This window comes from Pistacia vera, unplaced genomic scaffold (assembly GCF_008641045.1).
Source record: "Pistacia vera cultivar Batoury unplaced genomic scaffold, PisVer_v2 Contig138, whole genome shotgun sequence".
Taxonomy (NCBI): Eukaryota; Viridiplantae; Streptophyta; class Magnoliopsida; order Sapindales; family Anacardiaceae; genus Pistacia; species Pistacia vera.
In genome coordinates, this window is record NW_022195444.1 from 781,985 (window position 1) to 802,831 (window position 20,847).

Genomic DNA, 20,847 nt, shown 5'->3' on the forward strand with positions numbered 1-20,847 from the left:
CACTTTTCTCTCCACCGTCTGATGATGTGGACCTTTTTAAAGTGGGTCTTCTGGTCCCCCTTTTTATAGCTGGATGTTTGGTTCTATATAGAACAGTTAATAATAATTGTAAGAGTAACAACATTTTCCCCCCAAGGTTTGGCAATCTGACCACTCTCTCGCCCGCGTGGTTTTATAAGTTTAATTTCCACCCTTAAATTAACATAAAATGTTTAATCTAACAGTTAAAAAGGTAAATAGTTATTTTAAAGATAAAAATTTCAAAACAACCTTCACTTCTCCAATTCACCCCACACAAAATTTTAAAATAACCTTTCCCTTCTCAATTCACTTCACTGGCAATTTCAGGCCATTCTGGCCAGTTTCCGGCACAATCGACCCTTCCCGACACCACAATTACAATCTCTCTCAACCCTCACATCAAAACCCCTTAGCTCCCCCGCTGATTGAACCCTCCAATCGTCGGTCTTTGGCTTTTAGTGTTAATCGGCGTTTCATCCAAATTCTGGTCAGTCTCGCACCGAAAACCACCAATAGCATCACCAGCTTCCCCCCACCAAAACCCCCAACATCTCCGACTGCAATTGCTTGTCGATCGCCGCCACCTGTCCTTTAGGTTTTCGCATTTGTCGCCCCTTTCTAGCCAATTCCGGCACCTCGCCGAGGTGTAATTAGGTAAAAAGTTTGAGGTTTTGGTGAGATGATAAGGGGATGCTGATGGTGTTGTCGGGGAGGTCCAATGGTGTCGAAATCAGGCCATATTTTTTTGCTTGGCGGGGATCTCCTCGGGGTTATTTGAGAGAAATTTGAAATATGGGGTTAGTTTGAGAGAAAAGTAACTGTGTTAATTTAAGGGTGGGAATCTGTAATTTATGAAACCGGGGGTGGGAACTAGCAGATTCGCCAAACCTTGGGTGGGAAATGCCGTTTACTCATAATTCTAATACCTTAAAAAGTTTTAATAATTCTTACCATAAGATTTTAGATATTAAATACATAATAAAAATCATTCAATAATATTGATCAAATCATGATAATATAAATTCTAAGTTTTAAAAGTCTAACAATTACAGCTTAAACATGTCGTTGAGAGTTTCATTTAAATCATCTCATTGTTGGTTTTTTCTTTTTAATCAAAGCGTTCGTGTCAATTTACGTATACTAAACTAATCCTCAAAATCGATTGAACGCTTTACAACCAACGAATCAAGTAAAACACAAAAATGTGATAGATGATCATTTATGAGACTTAACACAAAACTTTGAGTAAGTATTTAAATGATTAAAGTCTTTTCATCCGACCAAAATTAGTTGTTGTTAATCTTTTAACGCCACATAAAATTGTAAAAATTCGAAAAAGGATTAAAAAAAGGCATATGATATATGCAATTGACCATAATCATCGGCTATAGCCTTCACTTGGCTACCAAAACAAAAGTTAGAATAAGTAGCTTTTGAAGGTGTTTTTATATTCGAAACCTATTTTTGTTTTCATGTCATGGTAGTGTATAATGAAATCGAAATGAAATGTAGGGGAAGTGGGTCAATTTGAAATAAATTAATATTTGGGGTGACGTATAAAAAAAGTGAATAAGCTGTGTTATGGTTAGACACAAAATTAGGGTTTGAAATATCGAAAAGAATTTTCATATTTATGGGTGTGTGTTACATTATTGGTCTCCATGAAAGAAACTACCACTAGAGATTAACATGTGATAGATAGGATAGTGATGGTTTATTTGAAGTTTGAAGAGTTGTCGGTTTGAAGAAACCCATAAATAAAATAAAAAATTCCAATTAATAAATGATTTATAAATTATAATACATAAAATAAGAAAAGTGACTGTAGCTTTGAATGCCGGTACTCATCATTCAGAAGCACAAGGGAGTGGAATATAAAGTTAACAAAAGTTGGTTGGACTTTTCTCCACTTCCATGAAAACCCACGTGCAGATCTTGATTGGGTTTGAAAGTGTCAAAGTTTTTAAAGCACCACTAATCCACAAAGCAAATGAATAATAATAATATAATTAATAAATTAAAAATGGATAATATAATTCGCGCGTGTTTGTCGCATAAATATTCCAATTTTTTTTACCTTAAAAGCATATCCCTTCTCTTCATCAAAAGCTAAAAAAAAACAATAAATTATTTAAAATCATTCACTTTAAGATTTAAATCTGTTGGAAGCCAGCCAAAGCTCCAGTGACAGTTTGGCTTTTATTTCTTGGGCTCTGCGTTTTACAGACGATGAAGAAGAAAAAAGTGAAGAGAATATACTTTGCAGGGAAAGATTAGATTATGTTTTTATAATCAATTATTGTTAATGCATGGTTTAGAATCTTTAATTAAATTAATTAGATTAAAGTGAAGCATGCAAGTAATGTCAAAGTGTAGTAGTAGTAGTTTTAAGTATACCACTTTGGAAAATCACGTGACATTCTTCTGTAAACATATGGGTTCATCATCATCGTCAACTACATATTTAATTAATTTAAATTTAGATATAATTAATTGTCAAAATAATCTTGGGAATACTTACTTCACTTTTTCTCATACCCAAAAGTGCTTAAAATGTTTTCTTCTTTTGTGTTATAGAAAATCCATTCATCTAGTGGATTTTAGGGGTGAAAGTGTAATATTTAACTAATAAAAGGTTAAATTACCTTTGAAGACAAAAAGGACACCAAAAAAGAGAAGAAAAATCAAAGGAGAGGGCTAGGGTTACTGGTTAGGGGGTACAAGATGGTAAAGCCAAAAAGAAAGGGGAATATAAATGGGAAATAATTAAAACTGAGAAACAATATAAGCCAACAGACTTATCTTTTGATGGAGGCGTACAGAGGATACGTGTCGAATGGGGAAGTGGGTAGATAGAGGTGGATATCAAAACAATAAAAGGGCTTTGGTCAGAGTGAGAAAGAAGAATTTAACAGAGGTAAAAAAAAAAAAAAAAAAAAAAACTGATGAAGCGTTTGCATCAAAACCAACCAAACGCGGCCTTAAAAGAAGAGCCTTTTAACGTAACTTGACGGGATCCTCTTTAGGGTCCGTTTGTTGGTCTCTCTTCCCTCGTCACGGGGATCCGTAACAATGTTGCCCCTTCTTCACTTTTTAATTAATTAATCAAATTCATTATTTTTCTTTGATTTATCAAATACCCACTTGAATAATTTTAATTTTTCCCCTTTCTTAGGAAAATAAGAGTTGTAATAATTTTTTTAAAGGTTTTATTTAAGGAACCATGTTTTGATAACTTAGTGGTAGGATGAACAATAAATATGTGGTTAAGGCGTACAATCTCAATTCGAATACCATTAGTTGAGTGTGTGTATTAGTTGAAGTACACATAAACTGATCCAACACCCAATTGCTAACTCGAACACCCTATTCCAAAAAAAAAAAAAAAAAAAAGTGTTAACATGTGAAATAGTGGGGTGGCCAATCTTGGGACTTGAAAGTGAAAACCAAAACCAACCCACAAAGGAAGTGGTTGGTGCCATGGCAACATTTGCTTTGAAAAATAAAAGAATATTAATTTGTTTGATTTGATTTGAGACTACCACTTCAGCCTTTTTAGGACAATTGTATTGTGTAATTATTTATTTCTTAATTAAATGGAAAAAATGCCCTTTTTTATTAATGTAGGATTTGATTTCGACCCATGCAAATGCAACTATAACATATCATATATAATGTCAAGCATTAAGAGTCAAAATTAGTGGCCTCACACTGGACCTCCCAAAATTACAGAGTACTAGTTACATTAAAGTGATAAACCTAGGAAAGAAAAAATAATTGAAAACAGTGTTTTTAGAAGTGTTTTTTGGGGAGATGGATGGGAAAAACATTTAATTTAGTATTTTTATTTTTTATGTTGTCAGAAACACTTTTGTTTTCTGTTGTAGAGGGTAGTGGAGGGTAGTGGTGGTGGTGGTGGTGGGTAAACAGTTAAAGTGAAAGGGTAGTAAATCTGAAACAGAGTTAACGTTGTTGCCTGTTGGAGTTATGAAGAAGAAGTAGATTTAGATGCGTGGAGTTAGTTAACTTCATATATGAGCTGGATCCACTCTTACAGGACTGTCCCACTTTTTTATTCTTTAATTTTATTATTGGCCTAAAAAACAAAGAAATTTTAGTTTCAAGCTGAGACAAGCTATCCCTTTTCAACTTCATCAATCTCTCTAAATTATATTATATATATATATTTATATATAGATTACCAATTTTCCCTTTTATTAATAAATTTTAATTATTGTGCCAAAATCTCTCTTCTTTCTCTCAATCTTTGCGTATCTCAACTGGGTTCTTTGAATTTGAACTGCTACATCACAATCACTCCTTTTTGCTTCCATGTCAAGTTGAACTTCAAGCATGTAAATTCTCTACCTTTAGTTTTTGGGCTTTTGCTTTTGCGTATCACTTCTTTGTTTCTTGTTTTCTGTATCCAAAGTCTCAAAATTTTTGAGCTATGAATCTCAGTAACGACAAAGGATCCATGTCTACCGCCAGTTCTAGTGTTGTTTCCGATCAGTTTCCGGCAGGTCTTAGGGTACTTGTGTGATGATGATCCTACCTGTCTCAGGATCTTGGAGAAGATGCTTAGGACTTGCCTTTATGAAGGTATTATTCAGCTTTTTTTTTTTCTTTTGAATTCTAGTGTGCTTCTTCCGTGGGTTTATTTATAATTTTCTTCTTTTTGTGTTGTTAGAGGTGTTTTTGTTTTCATTTTGGGTGTGTCAAGCATGTATGTGACTTGTGTATGATCATTCTTATGTTTTTCTTGTGTATGTTATGATTTTGTTTGTGGGTTTGTTTCAGAATCTTATCAAATCTGGAATACTTGAGCCATATTATCGGTCTGAACCAAATCATGGTTTATGCTGAAGCTTGTGACTTGGTTTAACTTACCACGTTTTGTGCACTTTTCTTATGGTTTTGTATGATTCTGCTTTGTTTTAGAGATCACTGACTGTTCTAGTTTGCGCATATATGCAGAAAGGGATTCATTTTCTTGTGACTCTGTTTTGTTTAGATGTACTTGGGCGTAGAGCTCTTTAATTTGATGAGTGATGATTTAGTTTATGTGGGTTTTCCAGTGACAAAATGCATCGAGCAGAATATGCGTTGAACCTGCTTAGGAAGAACAGAAATGGGTATGATATTGTTATCAGTGATGTCCACATGCCTGATATGGATGGATTCAAACTCCTTGAGCACGTTGGGCTGGAGATGGACCTGCCTGTTATCAGTGGCACTCCTATCTCGATATGTTTACATGATTTCAGATCTTTGAATTGAACTAGTTTGAACTAACTTGCGTGCAATTTGTGTAATTGTACAGTGATGTCTGCGGATGATAGCAAACACGTTGTAATGAAAGGTGGTACTCATGGGCTGTGATTATCTAATCAAACCTGTTCGAATTGAGGCACTGAAGAACATATGGCAGCATGTAGTTAGGAAGAGGAGGAATGAGTTGAAGGATATAGAGCAATCAGGAAGTGTGGAAGAAGGAGGAGATCGGCACACCAAAACCATCTGAAGAGCCAGATTACTCTTCCTCAGCAAATGGGAAGTTGGAGAAAGAGGAGGAAGATGAGGAAGAAGAAGCAGAGGAGAGGGATATACATCCACATTAAAGAAGCCACGAGTAGTTTGGTCAGTTGAGCTCCATCAACAGTTTGTGGCTGCTGTAATCAGCTAGGCTTGACAGTATGAATCTTTTTACCTGTTGATGCTTTTTAGCTGCCTATTGTTATATCCTACCTACAAGGAATGAAAACAGTTTAGATGTGTCTCTTCTCTTAAATATTGCTGAAAACTCTTCAGTTGGGATGAAAAGTAATCTGTGTTTAGTTTCATTGCAATTTCTCTATCTCTCATTTTGTTCATTGGTGAACACTTCTGAGTTCTAGCTGAAATTGTCACCCGTGGGATTATGGATTAAGCCTTAAAGATGCTTTACTTGTTTTCATTTTTATTAATATTTATTTATTTCTAGATGAATTTAGAGAAAAATGTACGATGTCTCCCTATTTGACTTGTCCATATCCTTAACCTGTTGCAAAATGTCCCTTGACTTATGTTTTGCATTTGGTGATACTACAGAGGCGGTTCCTAAGAAAATTTTGGAGTTGATGAATGTCCCTGGCTTACTAGAGAAAATGTTGCTAGCCACCTTCAGGTTCGTAGGATACAAATTTTCAAGATAATTTTTTTTTTTTTTTTTTTTTTTTTTGTGTGTGTGTTTTTCTTGTGTGCCAACCCATGTTATGTAATATTTATCTCTCTGGATTTCTTTCTTACCTCAGCAAACTGACTATTCAACTGTTTGCATTGTGGTACAGAAATCGCTTGTATCTAAGAAACTAAGTGGTGTTTCGCAGCACCAGGGTAACTCATTATGAGTCCCCAAGAACCACCTTATGACCCTTTCTTCAATTAATGGATGACCTTCAAACACTTGCTGCCACTGGTCAACTCCTGCACAAAGTTTGCCACACTTCAGGCTGCGGGACTTGGCCGTCATCTGCAAAGTCTGGTGTACCGATGCCCCTTGTTGATCAAAGGAACATTTTTAGCTTTGATAATCCAAATTAAGATTGGGGAGGGGCAACCACAACATATGAGCAGTGGTAAACAAATGAACTTACTACATGGAATTCCAACAACAATGGAGGCAAAGCAACTTGTCAATCTTCACCATTCTGCACATCCCTTGGGGGCATGAACATGCAAGTCAGTGTGCATGGAGCCCAGAGTGGCCAGAGCAACTCTTTAATGATGCAGATGGCTCAACCACAATCAAGAGGGCAGATAATAAATGAAACTGCTGGAGGTCAAGTTCCAGGCTTCCAACATCAATGGGGCAACCTGTATTATCGAATGGATTGCTAGTGGGGTCTGACAAGAAATGGGGTTGGTGAAAATGGCAGAGGAACAGGCTATAAACCGTGTCACAAACATCTTCAATGTTAATTTCCCTCTGAACCACACACCAGAATTGCCAGGGAATAGTTTCCCTCTGGGAACTACACCAGGAATATCAACTCTCACACCTAAAGGGCCATTTCAGGAAGATGTTAACTCAGATATAAAAGGTCAGTAGAATTTATGTCCAGTTATGATATCTTTAATGATTTGCAACAGCACAAACCCATAGTTGGGAGTTGCGAATGTAGGCTTACCTTTGATGCCTCACAACATTCAACTCTATGCCAAGCGGTGTCGATGTCCACACCTTCAGTCTTAATTAATCAAGGATATTCTTCTAGCCAAAGGAGTGGGCAGAACAGTAATGCACCACCAATAAGCAAGGCAATGTTCTCAGTTGGGGAAGCTACTGAGCATGGGAATTCGCAAATTTGGTCAACATCTCAACACACCTTCTTGTTGACAATTCGATGCGAGTTAAGACCGAAAGAGTTCCTGATACAAGCTGTCCGCCTACTCTCTTTCCTCAACACTACGGTCAGGGGGATCTCATGAGTGCATTTTTGAAACAGGTTTACTTTAGTCTATATTCTTTTGCTATCTTTATAACACTTGCATATGGATTTTGATTAACTTGAGATTTTAATCATTCATACTATTTTTTCTTCTGATTCTAACAGCAGGATGGCATTGACCCGGCTGAAAATGACTTTGAGTTTGATGGTTATTCCCTGGATAATATTCCCTTTAGTCGTGTGGTTCATTCACCAGTTCTCTTCATGATTGCAGTATTTGATGTACATATTAGCCATTACACAACTTATTGTAAAATCACGTCTGCAGTCAGTAGATAGAGAAAGAAAAAGCATTGTACGATTTCATGTAGCAGTTGTCTTCCTTGCGACTCTCATGTTGTGCTGTTTTCATTTGGACATAAAGATCAGACCAATGTATGATTGGATTGCGATCAATTGTGTTGGAAGATAATTGTGAAGCATTGAAATACCGGTGCAGATATGCAGGCATCATGCAAAATTTTGACTGTTTTTGGTAGCAAATCTAGCAAGACAACTAATTTTAGGGGATTTGTGATGGTTCCGTTGGTTTTGAGGGCCACCCTCGAGTCACGGCAACCATTGTCTTTAGACATTCTGCAGACTTGTAGGAGCCTATCTAACATTAATAACACTTAAAAAAATTTGGCTGCTTTTTCATTTTCAGTTATCCCATGCTATCTTTGTATTTCCTTTTTCTTCTTTTTCCTCATTTAAGCAACTAATTTGCTGTACATATTCCATTTGATTGCTCAACAAAAGTCTGGGTATTCTCTCTTTTTTATATTTTCGGGTTGTTTTCTTGTACTTGAAAGTTGAAGAGATTCTATTTGTTATCTATATATTACTTTGGCTTCTTTCTCTCGTGTTAATACTCTGAAAGAGAAGTGTTGCTTATATAGATATGCAATATTACTCTGACCACATGTTTTGCTTGAACTCTCGAAATCCATTTTAATTCTGTAATCTTTCCGCTGAAAACCAGCTTAGATTGAATCAGAGATGTTATATTGCACATAAATTGCACAAAATTTTGTGAAGAATGTTGATTTTTAGACTTTAGTACCGGTTAAACTTCTATACTCAAAAGCATAAAGAGTCTCTGATGAGTTTTGATAAATCCAATATTCTCTGATGAGTTTTGATAAACCAATTTATAGTTATGTCATTCAGCTGTTTCAGAATAAAGAAGTTCAAAGACTATAAATACAACATTAATGGAACATTATAAATGTCAACACATTTTCTAGTAACAAAGCCATGTGAGAACACATAAAATGACCATCACACATCCTAGAAAGGCAAAAATATGAAGAGACATAGCATAAAGAATCAAACTATGGCATCCTGTTCAATTAGTGTCCACATCACATGAAATTCTACAATCGTTTCATATGTATTGTTATCAGTGTAGTTGTATTCACCTGCACATTCATATGTGCAGATCTACAGCGTGCCTATCAGTCAAATGATGAAAGATATACCCGGATATGAAAATCACGGCATACATGTCATCTGGCAACACAAATCTCCCGCTGAGCATGTATTATCGAAGTAGTGAAAGAAAAAAAAATCAGCCGCAGCTATAACACCAAATATTGTCTCACCGACAGCTATTGCTGCTGCATCAACAGAATACCACTACTGCTAGAAGGACAGAAAGGATAAAAACTGGGCCTTCCTGTTACTGTCGCTTGCTGGAAAAATTGAGGGAAGTGAACATTCCTCCCCATTGAAGAAACTTTTGTTGGAAACCCTCTCAGCAGGCACATTGATTCCAGGGGTATTTTTCTTTTAAATGAGATCACTGACTGTTGCTTCCAGGCACCCTAGGATCCTTCTCTGGATTTGCTCCATCTGTTTCTGGCACAAGATAGTTCAATCCTGTAAGACCTTGCAATAATACGGTACTGTTCCACTACCCAAGACAGTTCCATTGAATGAGTATGCTGCTTCAAAACCAGGTGCTCCTTGTCCAGTTGCACTGCAGCAAACCAATCAGAAAAGCAGTCTCATCCCAGTTGAAGAGGGTCATTCTTGCTGTCCATCCACCAGTGTAGTCTGTATATAATGCCAATTGATACTGACCCACAATTATCTCCACAGGGCATGGGATTTGGCACCGTCAGGTGCTTAAGATCAGCCCAAGCTCTATCAGAGAAGTTCGATTCTCAAAGGGAACCAAAATGCCTCAGGTGGAAGAAGAATAGCTGAAGCCGTAGTACTACAAGTTCGCCCTACATTACTGGGACATCCGCATGCACAAGTCTTGCACGGGACAACAGAATCATTGTAGTATGCAGAAATGATACGCAGCATTTGGGCTTGCCCCCTTTGGCCTTGTAATATTGCACACAATCTGCCAGCTAGCAAAGGCGGTTCTATTAGATACACCACTTGCATCAAGGGATTGGCTAGGGCTCACCCTCACCGGAGGGCCACATTGATAATTAGGGTTGAAACTGCCATTGATCTTCCAGTTCTGAGGTGGGACAAGCTCGGATCGGTTAAGATCTGGTGCATTTTGTACACCTGCATTTGGAAACTGAAGTTGACTTGCTAGGGTCCATAAGGCGGCAAGAGATACCATTTCGGCAACAAAAGGGACCAGCCGAGGGTTGTGTCATTGGCCTTCGTTGGAGGGAGTCAATTATGGTTGGCCTCTTTCGCAATTTAATACAGTGGAAAAGTCTAGTTCCTTGTAGTATGTACCTTGAGGGCATAAAGACAGTCGATGAATCGCACATATGGGTAGGCCCCTTCATAGTGTAGACAAATTCATCATGCATCCAGTCCAGCTCAATTTCCAATTATCAAGACAGACGGCCAAGGGGGTTGTGGTTGCAATTGTAACCTGTGCCCAGTAATTTGAGTCATGTCCTGATCACATCATACATGATTGTAAGATCCCCATTTTGGCGAGGTGGAATCATCATCAACGGTGATGTTTGATTTAGCATTCACATCTCTGGTGCAACAAGCTTGCATCTGACTTGTACCTGATTAATCCACCATGAGCTCATCAAGCACCACAAAGACCATATACACAAACGAAAAAGTCATTGTTTTTCCAAATTATGATCAAATATACTTAGTCCCAAAGGTAAAATATTATGATCATCAAACAAGCCCTCAGCTAACAAACAGAACATAACCAGATCTTCAGAAATAAATAACATACTCTATAATAACCTTCTTAATAATTCAACAAGGTCTTCAACCTATCCCTTAAAATTTGGACACAGTAAAATCAAAGTCAACAATTTACATCCGCAACAAACCCTTAAACTCATTCTTACTTGACCAGAAAATTTCAATGAGTATATGATACACTATGTGGACACACAATTATAGGGATGATATAACCGAATGTTAAACCATTCTTGACAGGTTCTCAATGTTTCTCCTAACAAATAGATTGATCTTGTTACAGCATTATAGTTTTCACCTACCTTATCAGTCTCCCTCACCACATCATCATCATAGAAAGTAAAGAATGAACCAAAACACATAAAAAATCTAACCTAAAATAGCCGCATCCAAAAATCCAAAGCAGAAAAAACAAACACACTAAAACAGAACAAAGAAATAAAAAAACTATCTTTACCTTGCATAGTAGCTTGAGAGCACAAAAACCCATCATTAGCGAGACTAATTCTTGGGCATAGGCACAGCAGGCGATTTACACCAAACTGCGTCCCCACCATTCAACCTGCACCTGCATCTGCGTCAAATCACCCGCCGTCTCCACCGCCGTCTTCAAGTCCGTCTCGGGTACCCAGTAAAAACGGTACCGTTCCCCACACTCGCTGGATAGCTAGTCCCCAGCAACACCACGTTCGAAGCTGAAACCAACAACTCCTCGTGCTGAAATCCTACGAACGCTTTCCAAGACTTGAGCTCTTCAAGTCCGTTATTCAACACCGTTAAGTTGACTCGAACCGGTACGCTTGGTGAGTCGGATTGTCCGGCGGAAGCTTCGATCCGCCGGTGTAGGTGTATGTCAAAACCTCCGCTGCACGAATCCGCCGCCGGTGCTGGCGCCTCCGCCGTTGGTGTGGTTTGACAGATCGCGAGGGGTATCATCGTAAACATAACTAAATGAATAACCCAGTTCAAAGCATGACTTCTGTTTCTGTTTCATTTCAGTTTTTGTTTTCCGGGATTTGATTTGAGAGAGTTTGAAAATGCTTTTGTAGAGTGTTGGAAGGAAAACGCGTAAGTGAAAGATGTAATAATAAGACAGCCTAGTGGAAGCTGTAGTTTGAAAACATGTTTTTGTTTTCGGTTTTTTTATTTTTTGTTTTGGTTGTTTCCTTGAACTGTTCTCATTTCTTGTGAGTTTTATATGACTAAGTCGAGTCGTTTCATGACTTTTTTTTATCTTTTATAATTGGGGTGTTTGGTAATTTTTTTTAATTTATTAAACGATTTATAAACTCAATATTAGACGACCATTGTGGGAAAAAAAATAGTGTAATACTAAACCTTCCTAAAATACTCATTCTAATACTATTCTCATCCAAATAGGTTTAATTTCGGAGTTATGATGAATTGGTACATTAATATTGATATTATTCTTATCTAAACACCTTTAATTTCGGAGTTCGATGAGATAATACATTAATACTAATATGATATGATCGTACCCATTTAAATGGAATATGGTTGTTTCACCGTGTTAGTTTAGTTTAGTTAGTATATATGTTTTGTTTTCGGAATTTAAAAAACAAGAGAAAAATTTTTTTGGGAAGTGTTTCCAAATTTGTATTAGTTGTAAAGGAAGTGCCGTTGGATATATGGAACTTTCTCTTCTCTCTCTATTTTTTCCCCATTTGAATTCATGATGAACGTGACATGTGCACGTCTTTGTGCCCGTTGCGTCCACCTTTTTCTGTTTAATGGGCTTTTACAATAAGCCATTTGGGTAAAATAAATGGGCTTTTATTGGATCAAAGTTGAAGCCCAAGGCCCAATTATTATTTTTTTTCTAAAAATATGACGTAGTCGAGTCAGCAGCGTTTGTGAATTCACGCCTAGAGTTTGACTAAATCTTTCTAGTTTACACTTTTTTATGAAAAATCACGGCGAAGGAGAGGGTCCATCCATCATACAATTATTTAAGCAATAATTAATGGAAATGTTTTGTTGGTGTATTGACATTTTATTGAAGATTTTATTGAGACATTAATTTTTCTAAACTCTTATAATAATCAATCATGTGGGGTTTGAATATAAGAGAATTTGGACTTCAAAGGCATAGTGAGAATGACATTCAGCATCTTGGAAGGCCTCCAAACTTAGGATTCTGCCTTCCGAAATTGACAAATTAAATATGTTATTGTTATAGGTTCAGTAATTGACAGCTGCTGCTGATGTTATCTAATATTATCAATTATCAAATATAAAAGTTAATAATTTATGCTACTCGCGGACTAACTTAATAGTTAAGAGGGAGTGCTTAAGGTGTGAACTGTAAATCCAGATATACTTTAGTGCGATTCGACTCTTTATTTTCAGAATCTTAAACTAAATGATATTTGCCCTATGTCCGAATACGCTAGAAATTACATACCAAATGCAATATATATAGGTGACTTTAGAACTATCAGAGCAGAATAGTTTTTAACTATTCAATGGCAACAGGATATTAAATTATATGTTTCTTTTTAAAACTAAAATTTAGCTTTTGAACTTGTATATTTTGGTGGGTAGGCTAGAGTGAACCAGATACAGAGTTACTAATTCAGCTCTGAAATGTACACCTGAATTCAGGAGCTTTGAGCAGTGCCAATTATTTTAAACAGGCTTAGTCAATTTCATACTCTGTAAACAACCTAAAAAAGTACAACTACTTAAGGATGCATGTAAGTGTGGAAGGCAATTTCTGATGAGACTGCCTAAACTCACCACAATGAAGCCCCAGAAGACTCATTCAACTTAAGCATTTCTGCAGAAACTTTACTAACACTTCTGACAAACCTTCTGCTTACTTGAACTTTACTTGATCTTGATTTGTGACATCTTCTTTGCTCGGTTGCTCCGCACAAGATGACAGCCCTACCGGACTCCGGCAAGTTGCTCGGTTTCGCAAACTTGCTTGCTACATTTGCGTCCCCACTGCTGCTCAACCCTCTAAACCAATTCATGGAGATGCTTTCAGAATGTGTTTTCATGCAGCACACTTTTGTAACTTTTTCACAATCTAGTCCACTATAAAGCGGAGCTAGATTGTGCATATTGGATTTCTGGCAATCAATTAATCGGCAGCTGCAATACACTGCATGAGCTCTCAATCAGAATGCATTTTCCAGAAATAAAATGAGAATCTAATCCATCTTATCAGTACAAAGGCATTGTTATCATCATGAGTATTCATTATTCGAATCAAACATGATACATCTTCACTAATAGTCATTTATCACAGAAAAAGGCTCTGTGGTTGATTATATAATAAAATTTTCAGCAGTTGCTTTTCATGTACGTGATCAAAGGTCTCGGGAAGGTCATTTTCTGTTTTCTTCTGCTCTTTAAAAGGCATGTGAGTGCGGTCCAATGTATAGAGATGACCTGAATTTCTTGCAACCTTGACCTCACATCTTCTGTTTGTGTGCACTTCTCGATGTCATAATGATTAGTTTCATGGAGAAAAACAAGATCACCATTAATGTTGATATGGCAAAGATTCTCTTGGAGGATTTAATTGGATACGAACAAATCTTAATCCTAAAACGACCACAAATAATCACACACACAAACATGAGATTTATTGATCCACTCTCATTATGAGAGCTCCATCCATTTTGCCGTTACAGAATTTTAAATACGAAGAAGAAGAAAATAATTACAAGAACTCTAAAGTCTCACAATTTGGCTAATTCACTAAACCCTATTTGATGGTTCTTACTCTCTAATTAGGGGTTTTACCTTCTATTCAATTTGTGATATCTAACTCTAAGAGCTTACCCATTTTTTATAGGTAATACATGAGATATTATTCATAATAGGACTCAAATCTTATATCCTAATCGAATTTTATTTTAATTCCTAAAACAGTTATAATCCTATTCTCAATTGTATTCTTAAAGAAAATATTCTATTTAAATACAAATTATGAAAACCCATGCCCTAATCCAACTCTAATTTGGATTAATCTGGCTCCAGAATCTCAACAGATTCATGAGAAACTGTGAAATATATTCCATGTAACCGCTTCACATAATCCCTGATCTAATGAATTCTTAATTCTATGATGTGTCACTTGAAGCTTTCTACACAACCCAACGTCAGTTGCAGATCATACGAGACCTGGTAATTTATCCAAAATTCACCCTTTTTCTTTTATACTAATCTTATTTCATACTTTCTTAAGAACTTTCTTCATTTCATCGATAAGGGCAATTAAGATTGACGCAGTTTTTAAAGAATATGTCAATTTGGTAGTAGGAGTTGTAGAATAGGTCTTTTGGGTTCACAAAAAACGAGGAAGCAGGCAGCACCACCCAATGATGATGTTGACTTTGCAGTCCAACCCAATAATGGCAGTATATGCTGTCACAAGGACATTACCATTTACCAATACCCACTCTGCTGCATTTCTTCTTAATTATCTGTAACCTAGCGTAGCTACCAATTTTAATGAAACTATGTGTATATCAAAGATAAAGAGAAAAAGGGTTTCATTTGTTACTTTTCTAATTCCCTACCCTTTTTGAAACTTTAAGCTGAAATCAGGTGTTTCAATGGCCACCATATGAATTAAAAGCTACTACTGTTTATATTTGCCTAAAAGCAAGGAGATAAACATCCCATTTTATCCCTGCATTTACACCCACCAATGCCATTGCATACAACAAAATTCGTAGCTCTCATCAAATTTTGAACTCTAATATCTTCACAGGGGAATGTATTAGATTATGTGAATAAGAAGAAATAGACTACAGACATGTCATGTGAAGAAATAAATTTCAGGACACCCAAATGGGATGTTTGGGCACATGAACAGGGCATTGATCCCCAGTTATCACATGGTTCCTAGATGCCAACTTGACCCAAAAAAAATATATATACATATATACTGGTCTTCGTTAATTTCTTATGGTGATATGCTATCTTGAGAAGATGCGAAGTTGTAGCTTATAACTAGAGCAGGAGCAGCATTTTACATGGCTTCTTTGGTGATCCTTCTATGGAGGATTCTATTGGAGTCCCACACCGACTAGGTATGCTCAAGCCTATTGGTTTGTAAGAGGGGATAATCCTTTCATTCAATAAGGCTTTATTGGGTGAGGAGTCAGACCCACCTCAAATTTTATCATGGTATCAAAGCTAGGTTCAATTGAGCTGAGTGCTTGACCAGTGGGTGAGGAGTTAGAGCCGACAACTACTTCTAATAACAGGCATGACCCAACATATGAGTTTGACTGTGAGGGGGAGTGTTAGAGTCTCACACTGACTAAGCACGCTCAAGCCTACTAGTTTATAAGAAATGATAATCCTCTCATTCAACAAAGTCTTATTGAGTGAGGAGTCAGACTCACCTCAAGCTCTATGCCATCAAAAGCTTGTCACAATCCAATTAAGCTGTCAATTAGCTGCTTCTTTCTGTTAACCAAATTTTAGAGTGAAATTCTTTTCAAGAATAAAGCTACTGCATCTCGTGGGGACAACAAGCGAAGAGACTTTAGACAATCATTGGCCCTTCTTGTGTGAAATAATTTAAAAAAAAAAGACAAGGACTTTACTGTAATTTACCCCTTGTATTTCATCGCATTAAAATTTCCCTTCAAATATGTGATGAGATATCAAGTTACCCCCTCTCGTCAATGTACTCTTTAGAGCTTTTGTTATCTGACTAATATATGTTACCTTTTATCCGTTAACTTAAACATCAAAACCCTAACGGAACATGTGTAATGATTATTTAACCCCTATTGCCAATCTTCAGTTAAATTTTTTATTATCTAATTAACACATACTACCTTTGATCCGTTAAATTAAACACCAAAACTTTAAACAACCACAATGGGTAGATTGAATTACAATTTATTCCTCATTATCAACGTTCCGTTACGATTTCCATCAATTGAATAACAAATATTACCCTTATCCAGTTAAATTAGATACAAAACACTCTGAAAATTAGGGGTGCTCAAAAGCGATTAACCGAACTGGTTAACTGGTTTTTTGGTTCAGGAAAATTCCCGAACCGGTTTGGAGGAAAAACTGGTTTTTCGGTTAATTGAAAAACCAGTTAACCGCTTTTTTTTAAAGCGGTTAACCGGTTTTCCCTTTTTTTTATAAAACTTATTTTTTTTTATTTTTTCCTAAATTAAATTGTAAATATAAATAATACATATCCTAATAAAAATTAAACATTCATACATATCCATTGACCACTACTAACAATACATTAAAAATATTATTATTTTTTATTTAATATATAATATATTGTATTATTATTATTTATTTAATATATAATAAAATATATTATTATTATTTTATTTAATATATAATTTTTATTTTTATTAAATATATATATATATAACCGGTTCAAAAAACCGGTTTCAGTTAACTGCTTTTTATTTTTTCCCGAATCGGTAACCGAACTAAAAATTCAGTTTTTTAAATTTTTTAAACTGTAACCAAACCGTTTTTTCGGTTAACCGATTTCCGGTTCGATTCGGTTTTTGTATTTTTTTGAACACCCCTACTCAAAATGGAGTAAATTGTTACTCAACAAAACCTCAAGGGGTGGAATGTATTAAACAGAAGAAAAAAAAGTGTTGGAAGCAGTTGTAAAAGCTAAAAATCCAATCGAAGATGCAATCAAATTGGCTGGACCTCCTTGCTTGCAAGCCTGGCAATCAGTACTAAATCCCGAGATCTGGATCTAATTCCAACTAGTACAACATTGGGTACCCTCTTTCTTTCTTTTTCCGATTTTATTTAATTTGACAGCTACTTCAAATTCAATTCAAATCAAATCAAAATCACCATCTCACTTCAATAATTCTTCTTCTTCTTCTCCTTGTGATAGAAAATTTCGTACATCAATTTAAAGGGAGCACAACTTGTTTCTGCCACGTGCTCATTTTTTTTTTTTTTTTAATCTTCGTTAAATAATTGGTGCTACTAATGTTTCCAATAAATGGATTCGAGTCTTTCTTCTATGTGCTTGCTCATTCCTTTATTTAATTTAACTACTTTTATTATATGAATCTGTATCTTATTGTTTAATATTTGGGTCTTGGTCATCAATGTGTATACTTTTGTTGTGGCTTTATGGTTTCAATATTGGAATCATGCCAACATGCATCTAGCTTTTAAATATTATACCTAACGATTCGTTCATCTAAAATACTATTGATGCACTGATTTGAACCAATGAGATATACGTAGATTTCGTGATGAAACCTACATAAAAGGTTTGTATGAAATTTACGATGTGATGTTGGATCAGTGAATGAACTACAAAAATAAACTACGAGTGATTTTTAAAATGGTTTTAATGTTAGGTGCAAGTCCTACTTCCATTATTTTTTTTTTATTGATTTCTATGTTTGTTTTCTTTTTCACGTGCAAGTGTGGCTTGTCAAAAAAGAAGAGATCCCTAATTTGGGTGAAAAATCATCTTACATACTTGGACCCGTCCAAATTTAAAGGAATTGAAACCGAAACTGGTTGGTTCCTACTCTTAGAAGCTAGGAACCAAAACCTGGAACGAGAGCCTAAAACATAGGTTCCGGTTCCGAGTACTTGGGTTAATTTCAATTACTCCTTACTTTTAAAAAATGTCAAATAAACCCTCTAAAAATTACAAATGCACACCCTGTAGTTTACAAAAATTATAATTTAGTCCTAGTTCCTGCTTTCTACTTGGGTACCCAGATCTTGGTTTTGATTCCCATTTCCTACAAGAGTGGAACAAAAACCAACTGGTTCATGATTTCTAGAACCAAAACCTATCCTGTGAGGGTCAGTTCCAGATAAAAAATGGAATCGAAGCCTTGAGTACCCACTGGTTCTGGCCAATTCTTTTGCACACCCCTATATATTCACTGTTACAATGACAAACTTGTAAATAAAGTTAACTCTAAATAGAATGACATATAGTGACAATAAGCGCTTATGGGATTGACAACACAACAAATACAATGTCGAAATTTTAGGAGAAAAATAAAGTTTATTTATTTATGAATTCAGATTTTTAGATCAATAATACTATAATTACAAAGAAATTGTATAAAGATTTTCATATAAAATGAGATAGCAAAAAATGAATAGAATAGTGAATAGAATAAGTTTAACTTTTTATTTCACTCTTTCATTCATTTTTTGTCACATCATTTTTTAAGAAGATATTTATAAAATTTATTTGTAAGTATAACATTATTTTTTTTAGATAACGTGATAAGTTTTTTGTCTTAATCTTATCACTTATCTTAAAAGTTATGTGATACTATTAAGATGATAGTTGTTTTAGATAAAAAAAAGTATACATATCAATTTTTAGACAGGTGTTGATGACACGATACTAATTTTGTATATATAATGTCAATAATATTGAATGGATAAATTATTATTTAACAAGTAATAAATGTTTAGTGTACATTCATCAGTGATCACAGTCCCTTGTGGTGTTGATAAGAAAAGATGGAAATCCAAGTGTAGTTTATGAGCAAATAGACGGGAGATTTGCACTCAACAAAAGAGTTGAATAATTAAAAAAAGAAAAAAGAAAAAGGGTGTTTGGATTAAACCTACTCAGCCTGCTTTCACCTTCAGCCGCACCTACTTTCTTTTCCATCACACAAAAACCAACTCTAAATTTTTGTATTATGGTGATGGGGATGTGTATGAGACGCGCACGTACGCCATACCTGGACCCCACCCCCTCTACTCTCATCATCAACTCTTTTCTTTTCTTTACCGCGTGGCCCTACTCTAATCCCCCCCTTTGCGGGCTCCACCTTCCCATATCAAGACACCACCACGTGTCCCTCCGATCTTTCCGCTAGAAGCTCATCCACCACGTCACGTCACTTTTCTCTCCACCGTCTGATGATGTGGACCTTTTTAAAGTGGGTCTTCTGGGTCCCCCTTTTTATAGCTGGATGTTTGGTTCTATATAGAACAGTTTAATAATAATTGTAAGAGTAAACAACATTTTCCCACCCAAGGTTTGGCAAATCTGACCACTCTCCGCCCGTGGTTTTATAAGTTGTAATTTCCACCCTTAAATTAACATAAAAATGTTTAATCTAACAGTTAAAAAGGTAAAATAGTTATTTTAAAGATAAAAATTTCAAAACAACCCTTCACTTCTCCAATTCACCCCACCAAAAAATTTTAAAATAACCTTTCACTTCTCAAATTCACTTCACTGGCAATTTCAGGCCATTCTGGCCAGTTTCCGGCACAATCGACCCTTCCCGACACCACAATTACAATCTCCTCAACCCTCACATCAAAACCCCTTAGCTCCCCCGCTTGATTGAACCCTCCAATCGTCGGTCTTTGCTTTTAGTGTTAATCGGCGTTTCATCCAAATTCTGGTCAGTCTCGGCACCGAAAACCACCAATAGCATCACCAGCTTCCCCCCACCAAAACCCCCAACATCTCCGACTGCAATTGCTTGTCGATCGCCGCCACCTGTCCTTTAGGTTTTCGCATTTTGTCGCCCCTTTCTAGCCAAATTCCGGCACCTCGCCGAGGTGTAATTAGGTGAAAAAGTTTGAGGTTTTGGTGAGGATGATAAGGGGATGCTGATGGTGTTGTCGGGGAGGTCCAATGGTGTCGAAATCAGGCCATATTTTTTTGCTTGGCGGGGATCTCCTCTGGGGGTTATTTGAGAGAAATTTGAAATATGGGGGTTAGTTTGAGAGAAAAGTAACTGTGTTAATTTAAGGGTGGGAATCTGTAATTTATGAAACCAGGGGTGGGAACTAGCAGATTCGCCAAACCTTGGGTGGGAAAATGCCGTTTACTCATAATTCTAATACCTTAAAAAAGTTTTAAATAATTCTTACCATAAGATTTTAGATATTAAAATACATAATAAAAAAAATCATTCAATAAATATTGATCAAATCATGATAATATAAATTCTAAGTTTTTAAAAGTCTAACAATTACAGCTTAAACATGTCGTTGAGAGTTTCATTATTAAATCAGATCTCATTGTCGATTTTTTTTCTTTTTAATCAGAGTGTTCGTGTCAATTTACGTACATCTTAACTAATCCTTATAATCTATTGAACGCCTTACAAACCTAACGAATCAAGTAAAACACAAAAATGTGATAGATGATCATTTTATGAGACTCAAACACAAAACTTCTGAGTAAGTTATTCAA

General features: G+C 35.9%; 2 pseudogenes; one reads left to right on the plus strand and one right to left on the minus strand.

Moving 5' to 3' along the window:
* The first annotated feature begins 4,329 nt into the window (after positions 1 to 4,329).
* Positions 4,330 to 7,790, plus strand: LOC116122818 (annotated as a pseudogene).
* Positions 7,791 to 9,137: 1,347 nt separating this feature from the next.
* On the minus strand, positions 9,138 to 11,576 carry LOC116122819 (annotated as a pseudogene).
* Positions 11,577 to 20,847: the final 9,271 nt, after the last annotated feature.